This window comes from Hyperolius riggenbachi, chromosome 4 (assembly GCF_040937935.1).
Source record: "Hyperolius riggenbachi isolate aHypRig1 chromosome 4, aHypRig1.pri, whole genome shotgun sequence".
Classification (NCBI taxonomy): Eukaryota; Metazoa; Chordata; class Amphibia; order Anura; family Hyperoliidae; genus Hyperolius; species Hyperolius riggenbachi.
This window is the reverse complement of record NC_090649.1, coordinates 25,421,170-25,444,097: the sequence shown is the minus strand read 5'-3', so window position 1 is coordinate 25,444,097 and position 22,928 is coordinate 25,421,170. Positions and strand designations below refer to the sequence as shown.

At 49.5% G+C, this 22,928-nt stretch overlaps 1 protein-coding gene across 6 annotated transcripts in view; it reads left to right on the top strand.

Annotated features, from left to right (window-relative positions):
- MAPRE3 (microtubule associated protein RP/EB family member 3) overlaps nucleotides 1–22,928 on the top strand; it is a 148,898-nt gene that overhangs the window by 22,603 nt on the left and 103,367 nt on the right. Inside the window, exon 1 of one of the 6 annotated variants that reach the window (XM_068279875.1) lies at nucleotides 12,106–12,222. The exons of 2 other annotated variants lie outside the window; for them this stretch is intronic. The gene's annotated coding sequence lies outside the window, so the exon portion shown is untranslated. Of the gene's footprint in view, nucleotides 1–12,105; nucleotides 12,223–20,345; nucleotides 20,384–22,928 lie in introns of those variants that run through there. 3 more of the 6 variants (XM_068279878.1, XM_068279879.1, XM_068279876.1) reach the window with 3 other exon arrangements.

The window sequence follows — 22,928 nt, the reverse complement described above, 5'->3', positions numbered from 1 at the left end:
AAAAAAGCTACACAAACTTCAAATGCAATCTCACTCACTCCTTGCAGGGGGCCCTAGGGCTAAACTAACTGTACTGATAGTAAACTAGCTGCAGCATGTGCTGATATCTGTTACCTCCAGCATATACAGTATAAGCTGTTACACTGGGCCAGTATTGATAGTAAACTAGCTGCAGTCTATGCTGACCTCTGCTGCCCCCAGTATGTACAGTATAAGCTGTTACTTTGCGCCTATACTGATAGTAAGCTAGCTTCAGTGTGTGCTGATCTCTGCTACCTTCATCATGTACAGTATAAGCCGTTACTCTGTGCCTGTAATGGTAGTAAACTGGCTGCATAGTGTACTGATCTCTGCTGCCTCCAGTATGTACAGTATAAGGTGTTACTCTGTGCCTGTACTGATAGTAAACTAGCTGCAGCGCGTGCTGATATCTGCTGCCCCAGTATGTACAGTATAAGCTGTTACTCTGTGCCTGTACTGATAGTAAACTAGATGCAGTGTGTACTAATCTCTGCTACCCCCAATATGTACAGTTTAAGCTGTTACTCTGTGCCTGTACTGATAGTAAACTAGATGTAGTGTGTGCTGATCTCTGCTACCTCCAGTATGTACAGTATAAGCATGTTACTCTGTGCCTGTACTGATAGTAAACTAGCTGCAGCGCATGCTGATCTCTGCTGCCCCCAGTATGTACAGTATGAGCGGTTACTCTGTGCCTGTACTGATAGTAAACTAGATGCATTGGGTGCTGATCTCTGCTACCTCCAGTATGTACAGTATAAACTGTTACTCTGTGCCTGTACTGATAGTAAACTAGCTTCAGTGTGTGCTGATCTCTGCTGCCCCCAGTATGTACAGTATAAGTTTTTACTCCGTGCCTGTACTAATAGTAAACTAGCTGCAGCCGGTGCTGATCTCTGCTGCCCCCAGTATGTACAGTATAAGCTGTTACTCTGTGCATGTACTGATAGTAAACTAGATGCATTGTGTGCTGATCCCTGCTACCTCCAGTATGTACAGTATAAGCTGTTACTCTGTGCCTGTACTCATAGTAAACTAGCTGCAGCGTGTGCTGATCTCTGCTACCTCCAGTATGTACAGCATAAGCTGTTACTCTGTGCCTGTACTGATAGTAAATTAGCTTCAGTGTGTGCTGATCTCTGCTGCCTCCAGTATGTACAGTATAAGCTGTACTCTGTGCCTGTACTGATAGTAAACTAGCTGTAGTGTGTGCTAACCTCTGCTACTTCCAGTATGTACAGTATAAGCTGTTACTCTGTGCCTGTACTGAGAGTAAACTAGCTGCAGTGTGTGCTGATCTCTGTTACTTCCAGCATGTACAGTATAAGCTGTTACTCTGTGCCTGTACTGATAGTAAATTAGCTGCAGAGGGTGCTGATCACTGCTACCTTCAGTATGTTCCCTGTGCCTGTACTGATAGTAAACTAGCTGCAGTGGGTGCTGATCCCTGCTACCTTCAGTATGTTCCCTGTGCCTGTACTGATAGTAAACTAGCTGCAGTGGGTGCTGATCCCTGCTACCACCAGTATGTACAGTATACGCTGTTACTCTGTGCCTGTACTGATAGTAAATTAGCTGCAGAGGGTGCTGATCCCTGCTACCTTCAGTATGTTCCCTGTGCCTGTACTGATAGTAAACTAGCTGCAGTGGGTGCTGATCCCTGCTACCACCAGTATCAGTAACAATAACATTTTGATTGCGCTTTTCTCCCATAGTACTCGCGCTTAGGCTCTCCCAAATTCAGTACTTGGTACCGTAGTAGGATGCAGGGCTGGGGAGTCAGAGTCAGAGCAGTTTTGGATACCTGGAGTCTGAGTCGGTGGTTTTTATAAACTGAGGAGTCGAAGTCGGATGATTTTTGTACCGACTCCAAAGCCCTGGTAGGATGAAGTATTAACACAACAAAAATTATATTTCTGCAAAAGGTGAATTTTCAGTTTGGATTTAAACACATCCAGGGATGGAGCTGTCCTGGTCTGCTGAGGTAAGGAATTCCATAATGTAGGAGCAGCATGACAGAAGGCTCTGTGACCAAAGGTATACAGGTGGACTTTGGCTATGAAGTATAAGCTGTTACTCCGTACTGATCTCCTTCAGCTGCCAGAAATGACCACTGTTTTGTACAGGAGCCTCGCTGGACACGTGAAGGCCCCACTTTTGGGCTCTGCTCAGTGAGCTATCAGATCCGTTGCATTGACATCTGTGCCCAGCATCGGCCTTCACTTCTCTGCTGCATTACGTTGAATATTTGGTGAGACGTCGCACACAGCGAGCTCTTGGCTCCGGTCCCTGCATTATGTATTCAGAGAGGTCACACGGAAGGAAGCGGGGGCATCCTGTGCTGATGGGAACGGGGTCAGGCTGGTCTGTCCGCCGAGGGTTATCTGTGGGCCTCATTATTTTTGGCGTAATTAATGATTGCAGGTTTCCTGTCACGGTTCGTGCATGGCAGGAATGTGACAACCGGGCACTGAGCTCCTCTGTGCTTGACTGGCAGTGGCAGATGGGGGGACAGTACGGAGGTCCTCTCTGCCTGTGTTGCTGCATTTTTGTTGTGCTGTGACTGGCGGGGGGGGGGGGGGGGGGGGGCAGTATAGAAGACATAAACAATGCACAAATTCAAAGACGTCAGAAGAAAAAAAAATTTTTTTTTAAACCTCAGTCTGTAAAACTATATTCACAGATAATGCACGGATATCAGCTTTATCAGGGGTCACACGACTAAACGCTGATTGGTTACACAGGTAATATAGGGTAGAGGTCACATGTTTCCGTGTGCACACTCTCCTATGTGCCTGCGAAAAGCAATGCGCCATCAGTTTCCTTACGCACACAATAAACGCATTTACTCCCTTTACTCTGCCAGTTTATCGGAACGGAATCAAATGGATGCTATGTAAAGCCATAGGATTAGTTCACATCAGAGTGTTATTATTATTTAGTATTTATACAGCACTGACATCTTCCACAGCGCTGTACAAACTATACTGTCTTGTCACTTAACTGTCCCTCTGAGGGGCTCACAATCTAATCCCTGCCATATGCCTATGTCATAGTCTAGGGCCAATTTTAGGGGAAGCCAATTAACTTATCTGTATGTTTTTGGAATGTGGGAGGAAACCAGAGTACCCAGAGGAAACCCACGCAGACACGGGGAGAACATGACCTGATGACCTGGCTGGGATTCAAACTGGAGACCCAGCATTACAAGGCAAGAGCGCTAACCACACACGCCACTGTGCTGAGTGTTCACCTGCTCTGTCCACCTCCCTGCCTGAAGTAACAATAAATGTTAATAACACTCCCATAACTTCAGTTCCCAAAGCTCAGTGCTTGGGGGTAATATTCGACTCATCTCTCTCTTTTATTCCTCATGTTCACTCCATAACCAGCTCCTGCCATCTCCAACTCAAAAACATATCTCGCATCCGTCCCTTTCTCACTCAAGACACAACTAAAATGTTTATACATGCTCTCATAATTTCTCGTCTGGACTACTGCAACATACTACTTTGTGGACTACCTTCTAACAAACTGGCCCCGCTCCAGTCGGTACTGAACTCAGCTGCTCGTCTCATTCATCTTTCTTCTCGATCTTCCTCTGCCGACCCTCTCTGTCAAGCTCTTCACTGGCTGCAAATTAACCAGAGGATTCAGTTCAAACTCCTAACCCTAACCTACAAAGCTCTCCACAATCCCTCTCCCTTGTACATATCCTCACTAATCTCCAGATACAAACCCAATCGCAATCTCAGATCGGCACATGATCTTCTGTTGTCCTCCTCTAGAATCAACTCCTCACATTCACGTTTACAAGACTTCGCACACGCTTCACCGCTCCTCTGGAATGCCCTCCCACAACACATCCGTCACTCGCCAACCTTTGTTACCTTTAAACGCTCTCTAAAAACACATTTGTTCCGACAAGCATATGCGCTACCTTAGGCCACTTCCCTTTGTACTAAGACCAAACTGCACTCCTACTAGGTATCCTAAAACACAAAGGCTATCATTCATAAAGCATTCCCGCATGCGGAAATGCGTAATACCGCTGACTTTACCGAGCACTGATCAAGTGTTGTATTCATAAAGCCTCTTTCCGTATGCGGAGCTGACATTCCCGTGCAGAGTGACAACGTACCGCCTTGTGCGGTGTGGATACGCAGTTATCCAGAAAAAGTATCAAAATGTTCATTCATAAACATTTCCGCGTAGCGGTATGCGGAAGGGGATTACCGATCCCCTGGATGTAGCGGGAAGCTTGCGGAGTACATGTAAGTGAATGGGACGGACCTCCCACACATCAGCACAGAGAGAGCACCGCATGGAGGGACTCGGCCAGCTTTTCTGTTTCCGCATGCCTACCGCCTGCCTAACGACACCATTCTCCAGAAAACCTCCGCACTGCTACCGCCCCAGGCACAAAGTTTATGAATGACCACCCAGAAGGATAAACTACCGACGGCGGTATTCTCCCGCACGGGTTCCCCTTACCGACAGTCTGTTCATGAATGATAGCCATAGCTTCTATATATTTGCTGCATACTACCCCTCTTCCTGTACCCCCCCCCCCCATTCCCTTTAGATTGTAAGCTTGCAAGGGCAGGGCTCTCTCCCCCTTTTGTGTCTTGGAAATCATTATACATTTCATTCATCATGTTAATTTTATCACTGTCATTACCAATTCTATAATTTGTATTTTGTATCATTCTTTGTATTTTGTCACTAATTATGTATCTTGTATATCAGTGTACACCATTGTCTGTATTATTATGTACCCCATGTTTGTTTCTTACTTTGTACAGCGCCACGGAATATGTTGGCGCTTTATAAATCAATAATAATAATAATAACAGATCCGTTTGGTCTATTCGGACAAGTGGAATGCAAGTTTGGGTCCTGCATGATTATTCTGTATGGGCCGGACAAACCGGATGGCGACAGAGGGAGATGGAATCAATGCTAGCCTATAAGAACAGACAAGGTCCACTCCCACTAGGCTGCTCACTGCTGATTTTGATTCACAAAATGCTCATGTACCACCACTCGGGCCCTCCTCTGCTGCTGCCGCCGTCCATTCGGGCCCTCCTCTGCTGCTGCCGCCGTCCGTTCGGGTCCTCTGCTGCTGCCGCCGTCCATTCGGGTCCTCTGCTGCTGCCGCCGTCCATTCGGGCCCTCCTCTGCTGCTGCCGCCGTCCGTTCGGGTCCTCTGCTGCTGCCGCCGTCCATTCGCGTCCTCTGCTGCTGCCGCCGTCCATTCGGGCCCTCCTCTGCTGCTGCCGCCGTCCATTCGGGCCTTCCTCTGCTGCTGCCGCCGTCCATTCGGGCCTTCCTCTGCTGCTGCCGCCGTCCATTCGGGCCCCTCCTCTGCTGCTGCCGCCGTCCATTCGGGCCCTCCTCTGCTGCTGCCGCCGTCCATTCGGGTCCTCTGCTGCTGCCGCCGTCCATTCGGGTCCTCCTCTGCTGCTGCCGCCGTCCATTCGGGTCCTCTGCTGCTGCCGCCGTCCATTCGGGTCCTCCTCTGCTGCTGCCGCCGTCCATTCGGGCCCTCCTCTGCTGCTGCCGCCGTCCATTCGGGTCCTCTGCTGCTGCCGCCGTCCATTCGGGCCCTCCTCTGCTGCTGCCGCCGTCCATTCGGGCCTTCCTCTGCTGCTGCCGCCGTCCATTCGGGCCCTCCTCTGCTGCTGCCGCCGTCCATTCAGGTCCTCTGCTGCCGCCGCCGTCCATTCGGGCCCTCCTCTGCTGCTGCCGCCGTCCATTCGGGCCTTCCTCTGCTGCTGCCGCTGTCCGTTCGGGTCCTCAGCCGCCATCCATTTTGGTCCTCCGCATGGTCATGTCTAGGAAAACACATGGAGAAGCATGTGATCAATTCAGTCAGGTGATAGATGTGTAAGTCTCTGATTGGCTAGTCCTGACCATGTGCTAAAACAGGAAGTGATCACAGCAAATCAGGGCTTTTCAAATCGATCAGCTGATCAACCAAATCACATGCTTCTCCATGAGTTCTCCTAGACACGACCATCGGTAGTTCCAGGTTCTGTAGGGGGAGTTACAGGAGGAAAGTCCTGGACGTGTGCAGCAGAGACACGCTGTGAGGGGAGCTGCAGAGGACTTGGGAGTAGCAGTGATGTGATTTGTTATTTGCCTGTTACCTGCATTATTGATGAGGAGACAGTAATTAATTCCTGTAAGCTGCACTCAGCGGCTCTTTCCAGTGTAGCATCGCCCACCCCTGCCACACTGCTGATTTGAATGGATTTCTATTGATCAGGCAGCAGGTGATCTTCACAAAACACAGTCATTAAAGGGGACCTGTCAAACTGGCTGTTAGTGGCTGAGGCTGGAGGCCCCATTGCCCATGGTTTGTGATACAACGAAGGCTCCTAAGAAGGGAAACTAATGACCACAGACAAAAGCCATGTTCCCAGGGTAGATGTGTCTCGGGCGAGAGCCAGTGGCCCTCAACCCTCCCCGACATTGAGAGATCCACACTGCTGGTGCAATGGCAACCAGTGCTGTTCATTAATATGTGCTGCCACGTATGTGCAGTGTAATGTATAATGATTGGCGCCTGCGCAGTGTAAACTCTCACGATTGGTGCATGCTCGGACCAGTAAGGAAACTTGTAATCAGGAAGGGGGGGGAGGGGGGGGAGTTAGGGGACGGAGATGGGAAAGTTAAATTTAGGCATTGGCAGAAGTAGAGGTTAGTGTTAAACGTCCAAGAGACACATATCTCACCCCTGTTGTTGGGCTTCCTATAGTCGTTTCCTAATGCCCCTATCACTATATTAGGCCAGTTTTGGAGGTAATCAATTATCAGTATGTTTTTAGGAACCGGCAACGTAATGGAACTGTAACATCCTTACCTTCCAGCGGCAGGTCCCGCGGCATCTCCGGCGTGGTCCGGGCGAGCCCATGTCCTCTGGTGACATCCCCAGCATCCCTCCGGCGGTGAGTTCAGGCGTGCGTGCGACCAAACGCGCGCGGCCGACGGTAAGCCTTATAGGCTTAGGAGGAGGATCTAGCTGAGGTCACTAGGGGGTGGTTCCTGGGGAATTGGGAATGGTATTTAAAGTGAATGGGAACCACATTTTTAAAAAAAATGACGCAAACACTTACCTAAGGAGAGGGAAGGCTCTGGGTCATATAGAGCCTTCTGTCTCCTCTCTCGGTGCTCTCTATCCTGTGCTGTGCTCCCCCCCCCCCCCCCCCCCCCCGTTTCAATCCCCCACCGAAAGGGTATTTGGAAGTCTCCGGGAGCCGTGTCCTCCCAAAGACGTGCGGCTCCATACTGCACAGGTGTGAGCGTGCAAGAGAGCGTGCTTGCGCAGTCGCAGAACAGGGCCGCCCTTCTTCAGGAGCACTCGGGCTCCCTGAAGACTTCTTAAGCCTCCTACGGCTGGGTAAAACAGTATTTGACTAATTTAGTCAAATACTGCTACCGGGCGAGCCAGCACTGGAACGAGGGGACCAGGAGAGGAGCCGGGAGGCTCTATAGGACCCAGAGCCTTCCCTCTCCTTGGGTAAGTATCTGTCTCATTTTTTTTAATGCGGTTCCCATTCACTTTAAGGCCAGAGCTTGCAGTCGCTCACTGGCCTTGATACTAATCAGTTTGCTGGTTCTTGGCCTAGCTAGCTACTCTGAGCTACATTGATATATTGTGTAGACGCACAATATATATGTACTCCAGTTATAATATATTGCTGCCATTTGGTTACTTACCCAGTGATGCTGATCAGTTTCCTGTGCATTAAGTATTATTGTGGATAGATTTTATTCATTATTTTGGCACAGGATATTATTTTGAGAACCCCACATACATAGACTAACTGCCTGTTGATTTTACTTGATTTTATTTTGTAACCCTTAGTGAAGTATTTCATATGATCATAATGGAGTCGGCTATTCAGTGATTCTTAGTGTCATAGACGCTTTTTCTTGTTGTTTTTGATCATGTGTATTTTGTCCAGAGACATTATTAGAGGTTTGGTCAGTATTCTCTTTGTACTCTATTTTGTTGTGTCTAGTATACCTGTACCTGTTCTCGCCCCAGCGTGATAGGAACGCTTTAAAAGTTGACTTATGTTAAATGTTTTATCTACTGAGCTCCTTTAGGCCCACAGCAGTATACCTGGTGATGTGGGAGGACTATGGGCTGGTGCACACCGAGCAGCTTTTTCAGCGTTTCTGCAGCCACTTGCGGCTGCGGATACGCTTGGTCAATGTATCTCAATGGGCTGGTGCACACCAGAGCGGGAGGCGTTTTGCAGAAACGCATACTCCCGGGCTGCTGCAGATTTTGGATTGCGGATGCGTTTCTGCCTCAATGTTAAGTATAGGAAAAACGCAAACCGCTCTGAAAAACGGCACTTCAGAGCGGTTTGCCAGGCGTTTTTGTTACAGAAGTTGTTCAGTAACAGCTTTACTGTAACAATATATGAAATCTACTACACCAAAAACGCTTCACAAAAGCGCAAAACGCTAGCTGAAACGCTACACAAAAATAAGAAAAAGCGTTTCAAAATCTGCTAGCATTTTGCGGATCTGCTAGCGGGTTTTGGTGTGCACCAGGCCTAAATGTTGGTTAAAGCCCTATGTTTGGCTCCATACAGTGTACTGAGGGCTTCCCAAGGGTCCAGATGACATTTTCAAAACTGCACATAGAGGTTCTCCAGCCATTGGAAGGCAAGAGCATCAGGGCTATGAATTATCTTAGCCAGGCGTTCAGTTCTTCCCATGGCCTCTCCTTCGCAGATTAGGGCAGAAGATACCTCTGTGGCCCGGGCCATACACATGTGGACAGCAGAGGGCATTTGTGGCAAACCAAAGACTACGAATTGTGTTTCGTGTTATTCCCTGACTGATTGCGTGTGTACGGGCCCGACGGTTAAAGAGAGTCTGAAGCGAGAATAAAACTTGCTTCAGCTCTTATATTCAGCAGGGGCATGTGTGCCTTACCTCCCAAATCCCCTCCGTTCTTTGCGGGGATCTCTTCATGGTGAGACAGGGCTAATGGCCGCAGCCCTGCCCCACACGCGTCTGTCAGCGCGTTTCTCCGCCTCTCCCCCGCCCCTCTCAGTCTTCCTTCGCTGAGAGGGGCGGGGGAGAGGCGACGATGCGCCGCTGATAGACGCGCTGAGAGGCAGGGCTGCGTCCGTTAGCCCTGCCTCCAGCAGCAGCAAAATCTACGACCAAGTCGGTCGTAGTTTTTGCAAGGGGGGATTTAGGGGGTAAGGGACCCCCGTTCAGCTGCGGGATAGCGGCGTTTTAGCAGGGGCACACATGCCCCTGCTGAATATAAGCTCTGAAGCGAGTTTTATTCTCGCTTCAGAGTCTCTTTAACACACTGGTAGTTTTTGTTTATTGCACAGATATGCATTAAAGGGGAACTTCAGCCTAAACAAACATACTGTCATTAAGTTACATTAGTTATGTTAATTAGAATAGATAGGTAATATAATCTCTTACCCACCCCATTTTAAAAGAACAGGCAAATGTTTGTGATTCATGGGGGCTGCCATCTTTGTCATGGGGGCAGCCATCTTTTTGGTTGGAAGGAGGTGACAAGGAACAGGAGACACAGTTCCAACTGTCCTGTGTCCTGATAACCCCTCCAAGCTGCACACGCTAGGCTTCAAATGTCAAATTCAAAATGTAAAAAAAAAAAAAAAAAATGCACCAAAACAGCAGAACGAGAACAACAACATCAGAAATCCCATCATGCTTTGCACAGCATCAGGGGAAAAAAGCCCGGGCAGTTTTTTTCTGTGCAGCTAAAAATGAGGCTTGTATAAGAGAAAAAAAGTTCTGATGCTGTGAAACAGTTAAAGAAACACCAAGCCTTCCCAGTGCTGCTGAGTCAATTTTTGGTCTGGAGGTTCACTTTAAGAGACACATCAGTGGAAAGATGTATTCCCAAGCAGGGGATACAAAATGAACTGTTAAAGGGGCACTACAGCGAAAGTTGGGCTACTGGGATTTCCCTAGTAGCGTGTTTCAGTTAGTAAGAGCAACACATATTAGAGGGTGCTTTTTAGTTTTTTGTTTACATCTGGATAATTTATAGCTCAATACAGATCCTGCCATGCCAAGGCAAAGGAAGCTAGGCTGTGTGATAACAGCCAATATCTTTCTCCTCTCTGTCAGTTCAAAGCCCCATTCTCCTAATGCAAGTTTATTCAGCAGCAATAAGCACCTTGCTGTGGAATGTCTTAGATAAATATACAGGCTGCCTGTTTATTTACCTAACACCTATCACAGCATTAAAAGAACGGGGCCAGTATCTGTATGAGCTGTAAATCCTATCCAGACGACCTTTGTAAACAACAGCCCTATCTAATATGTGTTGCTCTTTCTAACAGAAACATGCTACTAGGGAAATCCTAGTAGCCTACATTTCGCTGTGGTGCCCCTCTAATGATAGCAGTTATAAGCAATTACAGTCATAGTGCAACTTTCTCGGGGGTGGGGAAATAAGGGAGGGGCTCAAGGGTAGTACAGACTTCTGCCAATTGAGCCCATCTCCAGGGGTGGCTCACGAAATCCAAGATGATGCACAATTAGCAATGAGCATAACCAGGGGTACACTAAAAGGAATGTAAGACACACCCCAGACCCATGTCATCCAGCCAGTCTACTCAGATTGGATGAGTGGTTATACCTGGCTTCATGTTGTCCAGATGTTTATTAAGAACATGTGGTAACTGTACAGATCTGTCTCTATTTGTGGAGGCCTGAGTGATGAAGGGTCTATCCCGAAACAAGTTGACGTTGTCACCTCAATGTGCACAACTGCACTAATCTTGATGTTAACAACGGATGCATTTTTGCCATTCTTTGCTATGGAAAATGTTTCCTGACGGATACTTTTTATAAATATTTTTGCACAAGTGTTGTCTTCAATAAAAAATGTTGTATTTTTGCATATAAATTCTTTAAGTTTCTTCAGTTTTTTGCTATATATATCCTTTTACTAGTATAAAGCCTCTGCCTCTAATACTTTCAGCCATAGCCCCTGAACAAGCATGCAGCAGATCAGGGGTTTCTGACAGTATTGTCAGATCTGACAAGACTAGCTGCATGCATGTTTCTGGTGTGATTCAGACACTACTGTAGCCAAATAGACCAACAGGGCTGCCGGGCATCTGGTATTGTTTAACATGAAATACATATGGCCGCCTCTATATTCTTCTCACTTCAGGTGTCCTTTAAAGTGGACCTGAACTCTTGCACAGGACAGAAGGAAAACAGAGAGAAATGCACCCTGTATGTATTTAGAGAGTTTAGCCTGTCTAATCCCTCCTCATCTATGACTAATCACAAGTTGTAATTTGATATGTCCCCTGTGTCACAGCAGCTAAGGCAGACAAGCTCATTTGAAAGCACAGGATGTTAACCCTATGGCTGCTTCCATGAAAGCAGGAAGTAGACACACTGCAGATTTATTGCAGGATTTGTATCAGCTGTAACAAAGAAATGTTTTTCTGTAAAGGTTATTATGCTGTTGCTTATCTTTTAGAACAGAGAGGAAGTTCTGAGTTCAGGTCCGCTTTATCAGCAGTCCTCTGTTAGTTTGTGGCTGCTGTCGTTGAGTACTCCATAAAGAAGATGTTTCATTGTACCTTAAAAATGTTTGGAAAAGAAAGAAAATGGACCCAATCGAATTGCACTGTGTTGGGATCTGTTTTGGCACATTTTCAAGCTGCACACATTTGCATACAGAATCTGCATATTCCTGCATCAACTCTAAGTTATTTGTATCCCATTGCCCATCCCCCCTTCCAATATCCTCTCCCCCTCCCCCCTCCCACATATTATATGCTGTTACGTCTCTTGTCTCCAGGCCCCCCTGATATTTCTTCATGTAAATTACTATTACTATTTCTTCATGTAAAACTACTATTCCCCAGCAATCCAATTCGCAACATACCCCCCACCCCATAACCCCTCATACTCCAGCTATCACCCAACTCCCCCTCCCTGTGAAATATGAAGGGGATGGTTGCTAGGGGTTACCAGTGGCTTGCACATTCCTGTTGCTCTGGGCAGTCTGTTGTGGCACAAGCCTGAATGTGGCCAGTTTTGGCCTGTGTCAGATGCCGTAGCTGATGCTGATGGGTCAGCTGGTTGCTATGGTGATGTAACTATGGCCACTCAGAAGGCTGTGGTGAGCTGTGACAGGCCTTGCATTGTCTCCTGGTGAGTGTGAGAGTGGGGCTTACATACAGTATACTGGCCTGTGTGGTTCCATATCAGAAGTGTTTCCCATACCAGGGGGGTATGTGGGGTCTGGGCATTCCCCCCCCCCCCCCCAATAAAAAAAACAAACAAAGAAAAACAAAACCCCAGAATGGTCGAGCAAGCGGGTCCTGATTGTCCCCATCACAGTTGAGCCTGGCTCCACCCCCTCCGGTCACTCATTAGCGCGCCATATCTGTGACTGGTAGCATCTCTGCACCATAGCGAGGCCTAGTAGGAGGCGGGGCTAAGCTGCAGGACTTTCCCGACTTGAAGCCAAGCCCTGACCCTTAAAGGGAACCTGAACCAAGTAAAATTATTTAAAATAAACACCTGCAAATTAATATTACATACTTATCTTGCTGTCCGTTCCTCTCAGAAGCTCACCATTTCCTTCTAACAATTTTTTTCAGAACTGAAATATATCAGTTGCTGTCAGTTATATATCAGTTGCTGTCAGTTATTACTGAAAGGGCAACTGATGTGCAAGGTAATGTCTATGTTTCTGTATGGCTCAGGTGGGCGATATTACAGTTTAAGGGCCTGTACACACTGCTGCACTTGCACTGCGTTTTTAAAATCACATACAATTTCTAAATCGCAAAGCCTTCAGGAAAATATGTGCTTAGTGGACAAACAGGACATAGGAGAAGAAAATAAGATTGATGAGTAAACTACATGGCAGGTAAGTATGTCATGTGTATGTTTATTTTGACTTTTGATTTTCAGTTCAGGTTTGTGTTAAGGTACTAGGAGAATTGTCTCATGGGGGGGGGCAACAACTTTGCCAGAAGCCGGATGTTACCAGTGCTAAGAATTAGAGGACAAAGTTGCGGTCACTGAGGCTCTGACTGGGGGATGAAACGTATGGTGATAGGATACAGAGGGAACTTACAGTCTGCATGACAAAAGCTGCACCCAGGAGAAATCCATACAAATGATAGTGTCGGGAGGAATCCCCTCTGACCTGTAACCCCAGCTTCGTAACCAAAAGGGGGATTCTTAACCACATGACTGAGACTTCCTCCGCACATTCACACTACGGCAAGTGCAGCACCTGCGTTCCTGCGCCATTCTCCCCAATGCTTTTGTGATTTCCACTCATTATAATTTGGTTGCCTGTCTTTGTCCACAGATGTGTTACAATTTTTTCGGGGAATTTTACACCCAGTTTTACTCCAAAATTTGTGATCAGCATTTGATACGCACGTAATTGCGATTTTACTATTTACGCCGAGCATGGTTTCTACCACGCTTTTCAACATGGGTTAAAAAGCTAATGCTAGGCCAGCCACAAACAAAGAAAAGATGCAGCGTGTTAGCCTTTAGCCAAAAACGTAAGTACATTGGTCAAAAAAAAGTGAACCGCAATTACACAGTGCATATGCAGTCGGCAAACCATGTGTGATTGCGTTTGATCCTAAAACGTGGCCAGTATGACATGGTTCACACTCCTGATGCCCTCACCTCAGTTCTGTCCCAGCTGACGTGGATCAGGCACAGTTGTGGCACAGGATGCAGTTTTAAAGGGATCTGGGATTTTTTAGTAAATCTTATTTTTGGATAGAAGCTTTAAATTGATTTTGATAATTACTGAGAATGCCACCTCTCGCTATACAATTACCATGAGCACAGATCGGCAACTTCTGCATTTGTCTCTGTAATTAATAGGGCTGTACAGTCGGTACAAAAATCATCCAACTCTGACTCCGACTCCTCAGTTTATGACTCCACCGACTCCGACTCCAGGTACCCAAAATGGCTCCGACTCCTCAGTTTATGAAAGGACTGACTCCAACTCTGACTCCAGGTACCCAGAATTGCTCCGACTCCACAGCCCTGGTAATTAAAATTGACCTCTCCATTTCAGTTTGCAGACAGTTACCGAATGTTTTCTGGTAGAAACACTGCGGAATGGCTGTGCTTTGTATGCACATAGGAAGGAAGCAAACAAATGTAACCCTTTAGCAACCAATTTATTTAGAGGCTTGCAAGTGCTCCAGGCCAATTTATTTCAGCACATTTTTTTCTTTTTTTTCTTTGTTACATTTCCCTACTTCTAATTAGTACCGCTGTAATGTGTCTTTATGGTCACTTGTCACTAGGGGGCGGTGTGAGACAATAACAGAGGACTTCTGCTTTCAGTTTCTGTATTTTCTGACAGCAGGGAGAGATCAAAGCATTCCAAGATATTTACAGCAATGCACTTATTTCAAATGAGATAACTCTATTGAAGCTGCTAATGGTTTAAATAATGTTAGTCTTCAATGCCCCACTGACCAGTCAGCATTGCCCTGCATGCTTTAATGCCCTTGAAAATGATCGAGTGGAGAGATGAGACAGGCAGAAAAGCAGTTTACACTCTGCACGTGCCCTGCTGCCTCATTTTAGATTTTACATTTAGATGGACTTTATAGCTTCTGTTAAGAACAGCAAAGGCAGGCTGTGTTTTGGAGGAAGGGGGGTGTTATTTTGCCAGTATTTTTCCTGATTGATCTCTTATGTAGTGATACGAGGGGGGAGGCAGAGCTGTGTGGACAGGAAAGTCCTCTCTTGTGTCTGGAGATGTGTTAGCTAAGGCCTGCTGCCAGTTGCCATGCCACACTGTGTGTTGTGGGACACACTGGGCGATAGTGTGGTTAGGTACGGTGGCTCCCGGGTGTGTAGTGATATGAGGGGGGAGGCAGAGCTGGACATGGCAGCACACTGAGAGGCAGAGGATGTGTGGACAGGAAGGTCCTCTCTTGTGTCTTGCATGGAGATGTGCTGGCCAGGCCTGCCAGTTGCCATGCCGCAGGGTGTGTTGTGTGTGGTAAGGTATGGTGGCTCCCAGATGTGTAGTGATACGAGGGGGGGGGGGGGGAGCAGAGCTGGACATGGCAGCACACCGAGAGTCTGAGGATGTGTGTGGAGATGAAGGTCCTCTCTTGTGTCTGGAGATGTATTGGTGAGCGCTGCCAGTTGGTGAGCACTGTGTGTTGTGCGACACGCTGGGTGATTGTGTGGTTAGGTACGGTAGCTCCCAGGTCTGTATGAATCTGAGGGGGGAGGAAGAGCTGGAGATGGCAGAGGATGTGTGGACAGGAAGGTCTTCTCTTGCGTCTGGAGATATATTGGTGAGGCCTGTTGCCAGTTGTCATGCCGCACTGTGTGTTGTGGGACACGCTGGGCGATTGTGTGGTTATGTACGGTGGCTCTCGGGTGTGTATGTACCTGAGGGGGGAGGCAGAGCTTGAAATGCCAGAGGATGTGTGGACAGGAAGGTCCTCTCTTGTGTCTTGCATGGAGATGTGCTGGCCAGGCCTGCCAGTTGCCATGCCGCACTGTGTGTTGTGTGTGGTTAGGTACGGTGGCTCCCGGGTGTGTAGTGATACGAGGGGGGAGGAAGAGCTGGACATGGCAGAGGATGTATGGACAGGAAGGTCCTCTCTTGTGTCTTGCATGGATATGTGCTGGCCAGGCCTGCTGCCAGTTGCCATGCCGCACTGTGTGTTGTAGTGATATGAGGGGGGAGGCAGAGCTGGATATGGCAGCACACCGAGAGTCTGAGGATGTGTGTGGAGATGAAGGTCCTCTCTTGTGTCTGGAGATGTATTGGTGAGCGCTGCCAGTTGGTGAGCACTGTGTGTTGTGCGACACGCTGGGTGATTGTGTGGTTAGGTACGGTAGCTCCCAGGTCTGTATGAATCTGAGGGGGGAGGAAGAGCTGGAGATGGCAGAGGATGTGTGGACAGGAAGGTCTTCTCTTGCGTCTGGAGATATATTGGTGAGGCCTGTTGCCAGTTGTCATGCCGCACTGTGTGTTGTGGGACACGCTGGGCGATTGTGTGGTTATGTACGGTGGCTCTCGGGTGTGTATGTACCTGAGGGGGGAGGCAGAGCTTGAAATGCCAGAGGATGTGTGGACAGGAAGGTCCTCTCTTGTGTCTTGCATGGAGATGTGCTGGCCAGGCCTGCCAGTTGCCATGCCGCACTGTGTGTTGTGTGTGGTTAGGTACGGTGGCTCCCGGGTGTGTAGTGATACGAGGGGGGAGGAAGAGCTGGACATGGCAGAGGATGTATGGACAGGAAGGTCCTCTCTTGTGTCTTGCATGGATATGTGCTGGCCAGGCCTGCTGCCAGTTGCCATGCCGCACTGTGTGTTGTAGTGATATGAGGGGGGAGGCAGAGCTGGATATGGCAGCACACCGAGAGTCTGAGGATGTGTGTGGAGAGGAAGGTCCTCTCTTGTGCCTTGCATGGAGATGTGCTGGCCAGGCCTGCTGCCAGTTGCCATGCCGCACTGTGTGTTGTGTGTGGTTAGGTACGGTGGCTCCCGAGTGTGTAGTGAATCTGAGGGGGGAGGAAGAGCTGGAGATGGCAGAGGATGTGTGGACAGGAAGGACCTCTCTTGTGTCTTGCATGGAGATGTGTTGGCCAGGCCTGGCAGTTGCCATGCCGCACTGTGTGTTGTGTGTGGTTAGGTACGGTGGCTCCCGGGTGTGTAAACATTGTGTAACGCAGCTTGTCTTGTTTGTAGTGACGCAGCCATGGGGAGAGCTGTGTCCTCTGTGCATAGTAATCACAGATCTCTGTGTCCAGGCCGGGGGTCCCCAGAGATGCTGGGAAGAGGCAGAATTCTCAGACTGCAGAGTCAGCCGTGTCCTCCCCAGTCCTTGTCAGCAGCACACGTTATTTAAAAGCCTAGCTTGGCCTCCTGGTTTTCAATGCATGTGATATTAAATGTGCCTTGACTAGCAATGCACAACCTTGTGTATGTTGCACATCAATACTTTTTGCAATTATATTATGTAAAGCACGCCTGATGTTAGAGGGGTACAGAGGCTGCCATATTTATTGCTTTTCCAACAATACAAACTGTCCTGCTGATCCTCTGCGCTAATACTTTTAACCATAGTCCCTGAACAAGCATGCAGCAAATCAGGTGCTCTGACTGAAGTGTGCCTGGATTAGCTGCATGCTTGTTTCAGGTGTGTGATTCAGACACTACTGATGCATGAAATATCAGCATGATGCCAGGCAACTGGCATTGTTTAACTGCAAATAAATATGTCAGCCTCCATATCCCTCTCACTTCAGGTTCCCTGTAAGTGTGACAGAAAGCCTTCCCCTGTCTTTTACTTGCCTCCCCTCTCTACATGCATGATCAGGTGAGCTTCCTACATACATGTGGGAGAGAGTCTGACAGGCCTCTGCATGACCACCTATAGGCTGCTTCCTCTACCTCCATATGGGCTTGATTCACAAAAGAGTGCTATCACTTAGCACTTTCGTGCTAAGCTGCTTTGCACACAATATCATGCGCGTAAAGCTTTACGCGTGCAAACTAATGACTTCGCGTGAAGTCAATAGTTTGTGCGCGAAAAGTTTTCCGCGCATTACATCGCGTGCAAACCAGCTTAGCACGAGCGTGCTAAGCTTACACTCTAATAGGTTAGCACGCGAAGCACCGTACTTTTCACATGCAAAGCGGACTTATCGCGTGTACGGCGTAACGCTGTATGCACAATAAAAGTTAACACATGAGCGGTAAAACTTTGCAAGCGCAACACGCGCGCAAAATGGCTTGCAAGCACGTTTGCACGTGCAAAGCTTTTAGGCGTGATAACTCAGTTATCACTGTTTTGTGAATCAAGCCCGAAATCTCTGCATTACCTAGTTGCAGCTGTTCCCTCCCCTGCTTACACCTGACACTGGGGCTGTCCCCTCCCCTGCTTACACCTCTCTAACACTGCAGCTGTCCCCTACCCTGCTTACACCTCTCTGACACTGCAGCTGTCCCCTTCCCTGCTTACACCTCTCTGAAACTGCAGCTGCCCCCTCCCCTGCATACACCTCTCTGACACTGCAGATGTCCCCTCCCCTGCTTACACCTCTCTAACACAGCAGCTGTCCCCTACCCTGCTTACACCTCTGACACTGCGGCTGTCCCCTCCCCTGCTTACACCTCTCTAACACTGCAGCTGTCCCCTCCCCTGCTTACACCTCTCTGACACTGCAGCTGTCCCCTACCCTGCTTACACCTCTGACACTGCGGCTGTCCCCTTCCCTGCTTACACCTCTCTGACACTGCAGCTGCCCCCTCCCCTGCTTACACCTCTCTGACACTGCAGATGTCCCCTCCCCTGCGTACATCTCTCTGACACTGCAGCTGCCCCCTCCCCTGCTTACACCTCTCTGACACTGCAGCTGTTTCCTCCCCTGCTTACACCTCTCTGACACTGCAGTTGTCCCCACCCCTGCTTACATCTTTCTGACACTGCAGCTGTCCCCTCCCCTGCTTACACCTCTCTGACACTGTGGCGGTCCCCTCCCTTGCTTACATCTCTCTGACACTACAGCTGTCCCCTCCCTTGCTTACACCTCTCTGACACTGCAGCTGTCCCCTCCCCTGCTTACACCTCTCTGACACTGTGACTGTCCCCTCCCCTGCTTACACCTCTCTGACACTGCAGCTGTCCCCTCCCCTGCTTACACCTCTATGACACTGTGACTGTCCCCTCCCCTGCTTACACCTCTCTGACACTGCAGCTGTCCCCTCCCCTGCTTACACCTCTATGACACTGCAGCTGTCCCCTTCCTTGCTTACACCAATGTCCTCTATTAAAAGCAACGCTAAATGTAATTTTACCTTATTAAAGCTGGTCCAAGGCCTATCCCATAGACCCATATCAATCCATGTCATGTACTGATGAGTACCAAGAAGTCAGGAACAGGCTGTCTACATGTAGGATTGGTGTGACTCTGTAAAATATAAAGCTATAGGCTTGCTATACACCAGCGGTTCTAGATGTGAACCTGGCTTCTAGGGCACAAAGAGATCATTTGCATATTTGGGAGTGATGCTTCATGGGAAACCACAGTTGCTCACTTAAAGCTGAATTATCACAAATACCTTCTGTTTTAAGAAGGCAAAATTACATTTACCATTGCCTACAGAACAGCAGTATTAGTTAGTTGTGGCTGGAGTGTTCCTTTAAAAAGGATAGAGCACCTACAGTAAGAGCATCCTTCCTTCCCTGCGTCTATAAATATGTGGCGGCCTGTGCTTTGCCTGCCGTGTCCTCCAGAGATTAGACACACTGTTACCAGGGATGGCATTGTGTAAACAGGCTGATTTCCTCCAGCATCTCCCTGCTCCTCTGTGACATACTACAGTGCAGAAGAGTGACAACAAGACTCTATCCTCAGCACCCGGCCTGATCTCCACACCAAGACTCTCCACGGCCTCCTCCTCTACCAGCGCAGGTGTGTGTGATGCTTGGGGGGGGGAGGGGGGGCTGCAGGGAGGGCTGCACCTGTCACTGGGGCCTCTTCCCTCAGCAGTTAACCTGATCTCCACACTGCGACTCTCCACGGCCTCCTCCTCTACCAGCGCAGGTGTGTGTGATGCTTGGGGGGGGGGGAGGGGGGGCTGCAGGGAGGGCTGCACCTGTCACTGGGGCCTCTTCCCTCAGCAGCCAGCCTGATCTCCACTCCGCGACTCTCCCCGGCCTCCTCCTCTACCAGCGCAGGTGTGTGTGATGCTTGGGGGGCTGCACCTGCCACTGGGGCCTCTTCCCTCAGCACCCGGCCTGATCTCCACACCAAGACTCTCCATGGCCTCCTCCTCTACCAGCGTAGGTGTGTGTGATGCTTCAGGGGCTGCAGGGAAGGCTGCACCTGCCACTGGGGCCTCTTCCCTCAACACCCGGCCTGATCTCCACACCAAGACTCTCCACGGCCTCCTCCTCTACCAGCGCAGGTGTGTGTGATGCTGGGGGGGGGGGGCTGCAGGGAGGGCTGCACCTGTCACTGGGGCCTCTTCCCTCAGCAGTTAGCCTGATCTCCACACTGCGACTCTCCACGGCCTCCTCCTCTACCAGTGCAGGTGTGTGTGATGCTTGGGGGGGGAGGGGGGGCTGCAGGGAGGGCTGCACCTGTCACTGGGGCCTCTTCCCTCAGCAGCCAGCCTGATCTCCACTCCGCGACTCTCCCCGGCCTCCTCCTCTACCAGCGCAGGTGTGTGTGATGCTTCAGGGGCTGCAGGGAAGGCTGCACCTGCCACTGGGGCCTCTTCCCTCAACACCCGGCCTGATCTCCACACCAAGACTCTCCACGGCCTCCTCCTCTACCAGCGCAGGTGTGTGTGATGCTGGGGGGGGGGGGGGGGGGGCTGCAGGGAGGGCTGCACCTGTCACTGGGGCCTCTTCCCTCAGCAGTTAGCCTGATCTCCACACTGCGACTCTCCACGGCCTCCTCCTCTACCAGTGCAGGTGTGTGTGATGCTTGGGGGGGGGAGGGGGGGGGCTGCAGGGAGGGCTGCACCTGTCACTGGGGCCTCTTCCCTCAGCAGCCAGCCTGATCTCCACTCCGCGACTCTCCCCGGCCTCCTCCTCTACCAGCGCAGGTGTGTGTGATGCTTGGGGGGCTGCAGGGAAGGCTGCACCTGCCACTGGGGCCTCTTCCCTCAGCACCCGGCCTGATCTCCACACTGCGACTCTCCACTCTCCACGGCCTCCTCCTCTACCAGCGCAGGTGTGTGTGATGCTTGGGGGGGGGGGGGTGGCTGCAGGGAGGGCTGCACCTGTCACTGGGGCCTCTTCCCTCAGCAGCCAGCCTGATCTCCACTCCGCGACTCTCCCCGGCCTCCTCCTCTACCAGCGCAGGTGTGTGTGATGCTTGGGGGGCTGCACCTGCCACTCGGGCCTCTTCCCTCAGCACCCGGCCTGATCAACACACCAAGACTCTCCACGGCCGCCTCCTCTACCAGCGCAGGTGTGTGTGATGCTGGGGAAAGGGGGGGGGGGCTGCAGGGGAAGCTCAGGAGGGCTGCACCTGTCACTGGGGTCTCTTCCCTCAGCAGTCAGCCTGATCTCCACACCGGGACTCACTGCTCTCCACGGCCTCCTCCTCTACCAGCGTAGGTGTGTGTGATCCTGGGGTGGGGGGCTGCAAGGGGAGCTCAGGAGGGCTGCACCTGTCACTGGGGCCCTTTTCCATCTTTCCCATCCTCCTGGTCCAGCTTGGGGCAGATTGATGAACATCAGGGCATCTGGAGCAAACTTGGAGCTGTTGCCCAAATCTGCCAATCAAAATCCTTGTTTCATTTACCTGCTGATACTTGATTGGTTCTTCTGGGCGATTGCTTCCCTTTTCCTCCAATCTTCCGTGCGCGGCTCTTGAGAAGTCCCCTCGGGGTGGGGGAGCAGCAGGGAAGCCTGACTTGTAGATGAACTGTATTTTCCAAGACTCAGATCATCAGCATGGATGGCCAGTAGGATGCTAATCACTGAAAGCAGTTTATATGCTGCTGGCATTGGGGCAGTCGAGACTGGCAAGAAGTGTACAATTTGCATTTAATTAACCACTTAAGGACCACGGGATTTTCTGCTGATCGGTGCTGCGTGGACTCTCCAGCCCGCAGCACCGATCAGGAAATAGCCAGGGCGATCAGACTTCCCCCCTTTTTTCCCCACTAGGGGGATGTCCTGCTGGGGGTGGTCTGATCGCCGCCGGCTACCCGCACTTTCCGGGGGAGGCTCTTCAAAGCCCCCCTCCGCAGCGCTTTCCGCCCTCCCCGGCTTTCCCTCCCTCTCCCTTACCCTGTGAGCGGCGCAGGACGGATATCCATCCTGCGCCTGATAGGATAGGCTTCTGCCTATCAGATGCCGGTGATCCCCGGCCTCTGATTGCAGCAGCGCTGTGTGATGTAAACAGCGGGGATTTCTTCCTCGCATGTTTACATTATGCGTGCGAGCCGCGTTCGGCGGCTCGCACGCTGTTCACGGAGACAGTCTCCGTGAACTAGCATGGAAAGGTTTCCATGCTATACCACTAACGACCCGCCGACGCCTATGGGTGTTAGGCGGTCGTTAAGTGGTTAACATGCAAGCAGTGATTAGTGAGCCTTCCTAGTGGTCAGTAGTGACTCTGGATTTTGGTAGAGAACTATTGGGATGGACAGTATCGGTGCGAAGTGTGTTTAATTTGATTTACTTTTTGATTTGACAAAATTATAACTCGAAATTATTATTTATTTTACCCATTTATTTTTAGTTATCGTTGTTATAGATGAAACATTTATTGACAGATATCGGTTGATTGAATTGATGATAGAGTTTTATTTTCAGCATATTTTTTTCTTTGTGTTTTGAACATTTATATTGTTTGTGATCACATTTGTCTTGTTGAAATAATAATATCAATAGTACAAATATAGATCTGATTCCAAGCTGCCTAAATTTGCATAGAATTAGCATGATATTTGCATCCACTTAGAATAAATAGCATCTCATTGAACAATGCTGAAATAGGGCTGGTGCGCACCAAGAGCTCTTCTGAGTGCTTTTTAAAACGCTTGCGCTTTGAAAAGCGCTTGGTTAATGTATTTGATGTATTAACACATAATTGCGGTGCTCTTGTAATCAGCAAAATAGCTGCGTTCTGCTTTTTTGAGCGGACCGCAGCAAGTGGAAAAGCACTCTAAAAGATTAAGGGCCAGTGCATGCCAAAAAGCACTAGCGTAATCACAAACGCTCAGTGTTTTTTGAAGTGATTTTTCTAGGCGATTCTAGGCAGGTGCGTAGCGATTTTCTAATCATGTCTAGCGATTCTTGAGGCATTTTGGTGTAGAAGGTTTTTTTTTTGTTACCGTAGAGCTGGAACTGAACAGCTTCTGTAACAAA